The following is a 6,712-nucleotide window of genomic DNA, read 5'->3' as shown; positions in this document are numbered from 1 at the left end:
ATTTACAACTTTTATACACCAAAAGTAGGAATACTGACGTTAATCAGCATGAAGCGTCATCTGCAGCACTAGGCGCCAAAACTCCCTCTCACGCATACGCTTACGACACTCAACTCGCGCCAACACTTTTAATAAGCTTTATGATAATGTGATATATAACACTCAATCTCAAACTCCTTTTCTTTTAGCAATAGTATTAAACATGTAAACTGATCATAAAACATGTATATTGTCGCTGTATCTACCTAAAATACAAGCTAGTTTAAACGGATCTAGCATTAGCTACTATACTATAAACAAATGCAAAGTTAGCATTTCTGCTTACCAGTACAAAAGTGTCATACGTTCGTCGTTCCTCAACGAAATACTTTCCCTCAGGTGTTTTCAGATAAACAACAGGTTACTAAATATCTCTTAATTTTAAATATTTAATACGTTTTCATCTGTTTTGCAGCAGGAGAACCCTCAGTCTCATCTGCTGGCAAGGATGCAAACAGAAGTGAAATCTCTGTCAGCGGGAACAAACTCTCCCCTTCTGTCCAAGCCGCCACCTGATTGGCTGGCTGGATTCAGTGTAAACCAGAGTAAACCAATTTAACATTTACTAAATAAATAAAATAAAAATATTATTTTTTATATTCATATCTGGAAAACTATTTCTTAATTAAATTAGAATATTTATTAACAGCTTTCAAATTAAAATATAGTATCCTGGTTTATAACCTGGGTTACATTTTGGTTTGTGTAATACCCTTTAAGAGGCTGCTACGACTGAAGTTATTTCTGTGAGCCTCTCAGTTCGAGGTTGGTATCTTTTGTATTCTTTACTAAAACTACTTTTGTAAAGTCTGAAAACGACTTTGAGACAGCATTGAGATGTTAAAATAAGTCAGGATACTGTACAGACTGAAGCATTGAGTTAGTTGTGTCAAAGTAGTTTGAGGAAATTTTTAGAGATTCATGCGAGACGTGAGAGACGTGCTCAGTGTGATTTCCACGAGGATTCTCTGCTGCTAGGGAGCTGTAGGCCCGTATGTATGCTGACCTATGAGCAGATCTCCAGACTGCACGTACGGAACGGATCTACTGTGCACATTGTCTACAACAATTATTTTTTTGTGTACAGTGATCAGCCATTGCCAGCATCAATGTTATCCCAGAGCATCTTCTTCAGCCTGTCATCAATCGCGGGCTCCAGAACACAAAGCAGAGAGAACATGCTAACAGTTGTGCAGACTGAGTACAACAGTATGTGGGTGTGTGACATGATGCCTGATCTGTACTGTAATCAAATAAAAATACTGATTAAAAAGCAATTTTTCTCCAAAATAATATATCAATAAGGCAAAATGTAATATGCTTTATGTAACAGTTTTATTTTGGTTTTTATTGTGAGGTACACATGCAAAATGTTCTATGGTGTGGCTGTAATATAAATTAAGTATGAGATATACATCTAAAAACTCAATCAGTAACACCTGGAACTGTTTATAAATACTTTTGGGATTATTGCATAAATCTTGGTGTACCAATCCTCGGTTACTGAAGCTGACTCTTGGGAGATTCTGAGCTTGTGTGTGAGGCTGAGAGTTACTAACTAGATATAGTTCGGCTCACCTCAATACACAGTTTGGGTTCTGGAACCAATCCACTCGAAAGAGGCTGGACTTTAATCTTTTCTGGAGTTGCCCAGGGTGAAAGGCAGAGGGCTGGAGTGGGCTTACTCATAGCTTCCCGGCTCACTGCCTGTGTGCTGGGGTTTTTCTCCAGTAGACAAGAGGGTTGCTTCCCTGCGTCTTCGGGTTGGGGAACGTGCTCTGACTGTTGTTTGTGATTATGCACCAAATGGCAGTTCGGAGTACTCTGTCTTCTTGAAGTTTTTGGAGGGGTTCTGGAAGGTGGATCAGATAGTTGGGGAGGATGCCGGATAGACAGGGCAGACCCACACATATCGTTAATTAAGGTTTGCTGACAATGTCAGAAAGATCTTCAGATCTGCCTGGCTTATCAGACTGTGGATACAGCAGACAGGTAGTGGTGAGACCATGGAAAGTGACTTTCGCTCAGAGGAAAATTGCAGGCTCTGTCCTTGTCATGAAACACTGGAACAGCTTTTTACCTTTGCAAAGGATCTAGAGGGTGCTTGGGAGTTTTCTCAACCAGTCCACATGTAACACGGGAGTACAGGGAGGTACTCACCGCGTATAGTGACAGTGTGAAAAGGAGGAGCCAAGTGCCGTCTAACAACACAACTGCGTTTGTAAAAAACAGAATGCAAGAATGAGATCACGCTGAACCAAACAAACAAAACAAATGCGGAAAACTCGACGCGTGAAAAGACAAAAGCTCAAATGTAAGGAGACAGGAAAAAGAAACAAAATAACAACTGTAACTAAATATAGCACGGATAATAGCAACGCGAAAACAAAACTGAAAATGCCAGGGGCACTGTCGGCAAGATGGCGGCTAGTGACTAGGACGCTTTAAACACGGTCTCCAGTACAATATTATTTCCCGCATGCAACACTTTAAAGCTCGAATATTCTAGTTGCTCATCATTTTTTAATGCTTTCTGTTCATTTTGGACGTCATATTTTTTTCTGATAATGGCTTCCAAATCAACGAAACAAGGCAAAAAAGATGCAACAACAAAGTCTGATACTCACGACGCTCCGGATCAACAGGTCGGTGTCGCCCTCTTAACTAAGTTGTTAGAGGAACACCGCACCGCTATCTGTGCCGACCACCGACTTGCCCTCGCTGCTCTGGAGGCGAAAATTGATCAATTACAAACAACTGTGACTGATCACGGACAAAAAATTTCCTCTCTCGAAACACACGCGATCTCTGTGGATGAACGGATCCAAGCGCTGGAGGCGGTTTGCACGGAGCTAACGGATGCCAAAGCTAAGCTACAGGCTAAAGTTACCGACCTTGAGTCCCGTAGCAGACGAAATAACATCCGTGTTATCGGCCTGCCTGAATCTATGGAGGGCCCACGTCCCACCGCTTTCTTCTCGGAGTTTTTATCGGAGGTGTTTGGCGACGTGCTTTCCTCACCGCCAGAAATAGACCGAGCACATCGGTCTCTGGTTAACAGGCCGCAACAGGGTGACCGACCGCGGGCTGTTATCATCAGGCTGCACTATTACCAGGTGAAGGAGAACATTATTCGTGCAGCTCGCTCCAGACGAGGTAAACTACAGTATCGTGGACATTCTGTTGCAATCTATGAGGATTACGCTCCGGAGGTCCTTGAGCAGCGAGCTAAATACAAAGAGGTGATGCGATTGTTATATGAGTCGGGTCACAGACCGGTGCTCCGGTTCCCGGCCAGACTTTTTATTTCATCACCAAACGGCGGCAAGAGAAGATTAAACTCCATCAGTGAAGCGGAGGACTTTCTTAAATCTACACAATCCGGTAGTCCACATCGTAACCGGTAAAATGTGCTTCAAGTTAGTGTGTACAGCATTGAAACTACTAGTGAGCTGCTCGAACTATTTTGAATGTTTTTGTTTGTTACTTTACTGTTTTATTACTGGGATTCTGCCATTTATTACTGTTTAGGTTTGAAGTGTTGTTCTTGTTTTATATTAATATTTTAATATTAAGGGAATATATAAAGATGCCTTTCAGCACAGTTTTTTTTTTGCTGTTATAATTTGAGTGTGTACTGGAGACTGGGTAGCAAGGGTACCTAAAATGTTTAGGGCCTCGGCGTTTAGCCTATTGGACCATGCTAGGGTTAGGGCTTTGTGTGGTATTTGTATATGTTGTGTTGTATATGTTCTCCCGTTCGTTTGTTTTTTTTTTTTTTTTTTTTTTTTTTTTTTTTTTTTTTTCCCTCTCTTTTTTTTTCTTTCTCTCTTTTCCTCTCTTTCCTCTTTTATTCTTTCCTTGCCTTTACAATGGACATCAGTACTGTGCAGTGGACCTTTCTCCTTAGAGCCATGCTATGAATACCAGAACTAGCAGCTTGCGATTGATCTCCTGGAATGTCAATGGTTTAAACAATGCAGTCAAATCAGGTAAGGTGTTTTCTCAATTACGACAGCTCCGTGCAGATATCGTTTTTTTACAAGAAACGCACCTTAAATCTTCAGAAGTTCGCCGCATTAAAAAACCCTGGATGGGCCATATTTTTCACTCAAGATATTCCATTCGAGCGAGAGGGACTGCCATTATTATTCATAAAGATCTCAACTTTGAGCCAACAAATACTGTTTTGGATCCTAATGGTCGTTTTGCTGTGGTGTCTGGCATGTTGCAGGGCCTCCCGGTTACATTAGCTTGTGTATACGCTCCTACATGGGATGATACAAATTTTTTTGATAAATTTTTTTTAAGTCTTCCTAATGTAGATACCCATCGTATTATTATTGGGGGCGATTTTAACCTGGTACAGGATTTATTTTTGGACAGGTCCTCCCCCAAGCAGTCAGTTTTGTCTAAATCTTCGGGTCGGGTTCTAAAGTATTCATCCCAATTGGGTCTTTCAGACCCCTGGAGAACTAATCACCCCTCAGACAGAGCTTTTTCTTTTTTTTCGGCTGTGCATCATACCTATTCCAGAATTGATTTTTTTCTGTTAGATAATAAATTGATCTCGCAAGTCTCCTCATCCTCATATCATCCAATTATTATTTCTGATCACGCTCCTACATCCATAGACTTGCACTTTCCCATTGACAAGCCTAATCATAGGCACTGGAAATTCAGCTCTTACATGTTATCAGATACTGATTTCAAAAATTTTATTGCGTCTCAAATAGATCTTTACTTTTCATGTAATGATTCCCCTGAGGTCAACACCCACTCTCTCTGGGAGGCTTTTAAAGCATATATTCGTGGTCAAATCATCTCCTTCATCTCTTACTCGAGGAAGACTGAAAAGCGGAGATTGTCTGAGATCTTAGATGAGCTGCAAAAGGTGGAGGCTGACTATGCAGTGAACGCTTCTCCAGCACTTTATAAACACCGTCTCCAACTTCACTCAGAGTATGAGATCTTAATGACCCGTAAGGTTGAAACGCAATTAAGACAATCCAGGTTACGCTTTTATGAACAGGGGGACAAGGCTGGGAAGTTATTGGCTCACCAGGCACGATCCATTTGTGCATCTAGATTAATTCCCAGAATCAGATCTACCTGCGGTGACATTGTCACTGACCTCAAATTAGTTAATCAGATATTTGCAGATCACTACACTAACTTATACGCTTCAGAGTCGCAGCCTTTAACTCAGAGGGATCTTTCTATCTTTGACTCATTGCCATTTCCTCAGGTGTTGTCCTCTCAGCTTCACGGAATGGGATCCCCTATCACTATTTCTGAGATACAGCAAACTATAAAGTCGCTGAACTCTGGAAAATCTCCTGGCCCGGACGGGTTTACAATAGAATTCTATAAAGAGTTCTCCTCCTTGCTCGCTCCTGTCTTAGCCAGAGTGTATAATGATTCATACCATATCGGTCTTCTACCCGCATCCATGTCTAATGCTACAATCTCACTTCTACTCAAAAAAGACAAAGACCCTACACTCTGTGACAGTTACAGACCAATATCACTCCTTAATGTGGACTTTAAGATCCTGGCTAAAGTTCTCGCATCCCGACTGCAGCAGGTTCTATCAGATCTAATAGCTCAGGATCAAACTGGCTTCATGCAGGGTAGACTCTCATTTTTCAATACCAGAAGACTAGCCAATATTTTATATTCTCAGCCATCAGACTCTCCAGAGGTTGTAATTTCTCTCGATGCTGAGAAGGCTTTTGATAGGGTGGAGTGGAATTATCTGTTTCTCTCCTTGAGAAAATTTGGTTGCTGCCCCAGGTTTATCTCCTGGATTCATCTGTTATATGCAGCTCCAACTGCCTCTGTCCTTACAAATGGTACCATCTCACCCTCTTTTCCTCTTCACCGTGGAACGCGACAAGGATGCCCTCTTTCACCCTTGTTATTCAATTTGGCATTGGAACCTTTGGCGATATGGCTGCGTGAGCATCAAGGGTTCGAGGGAATTTCACGTTTCAATTCTGTTCACAAACTCTCTTTTTATGCTGATGACCTTCTGTTATACGTTTCAAATCCATGCTCTTCCATTCCTTTTATATTGGACATTTTTCAAAAATTTGGCAATATATCAGGTTATAAATTGAATCTCCAGAAAAGTGAGCTTTTCTTGGTCAATTCAGCTGCTCAGTTGCTTCCCTTATCCTCCTTTCCATTTAAAGTTGCTCATAGAAAATTTAAATATTTGGGTATCACATTTACTCGTTATTTTAAAGACTTAATGGGAGAAAACTTTATCCCTCTGCTTGACAAAACCATATCCGATCTGAATAGATGGGCATCATTACCTTTATCACTAATTGGCCGTATTAATTTAATTAAAATGAACATACTACCTAAATTTTTATACCTATTTCAGCATATCCCTATCTTAATTAACAAAGCATTTTTTAATAAACTCGATTGCGCATTGACTCCCCTTATTTGGTGTAACAAACCTGCACGTCTTAAAAAAGCGTCTCTTCAACTTCGGAAGGCTGAGGGGGGATTAGCTTTGCCTAATTTTCGTCATTACTATTGGGCATGCAATATTCATAAAATAATTTATTGGAATAAGGGTACCTCTTACAGCGACTGTCCATTGTGGACTCGGTTGGAGTTGTCATCATCCCAATACTCTCTTAACTCCATAATTTGT

Source organism: Brachyhypopomus gauderio, unplaced genomic scaffold (genome assembly GCF_052324685.1).
Source record: "Brachyhypopomus gauderio isolate BG-103 unplaced genomic scaffold, BGAUD_0.2 sc89, whole genome shotgun sequence".
Taxonomy (NCBI): Eukaryota; Metazoa; Chordata; class Actinopteri; order Gymnotiformes; family Hypopomidae; genus Brachyhypopomus; species Brachyhypopomus gauderio.
Note: the sequence above shows the minus strand (reverse complement) of the source record.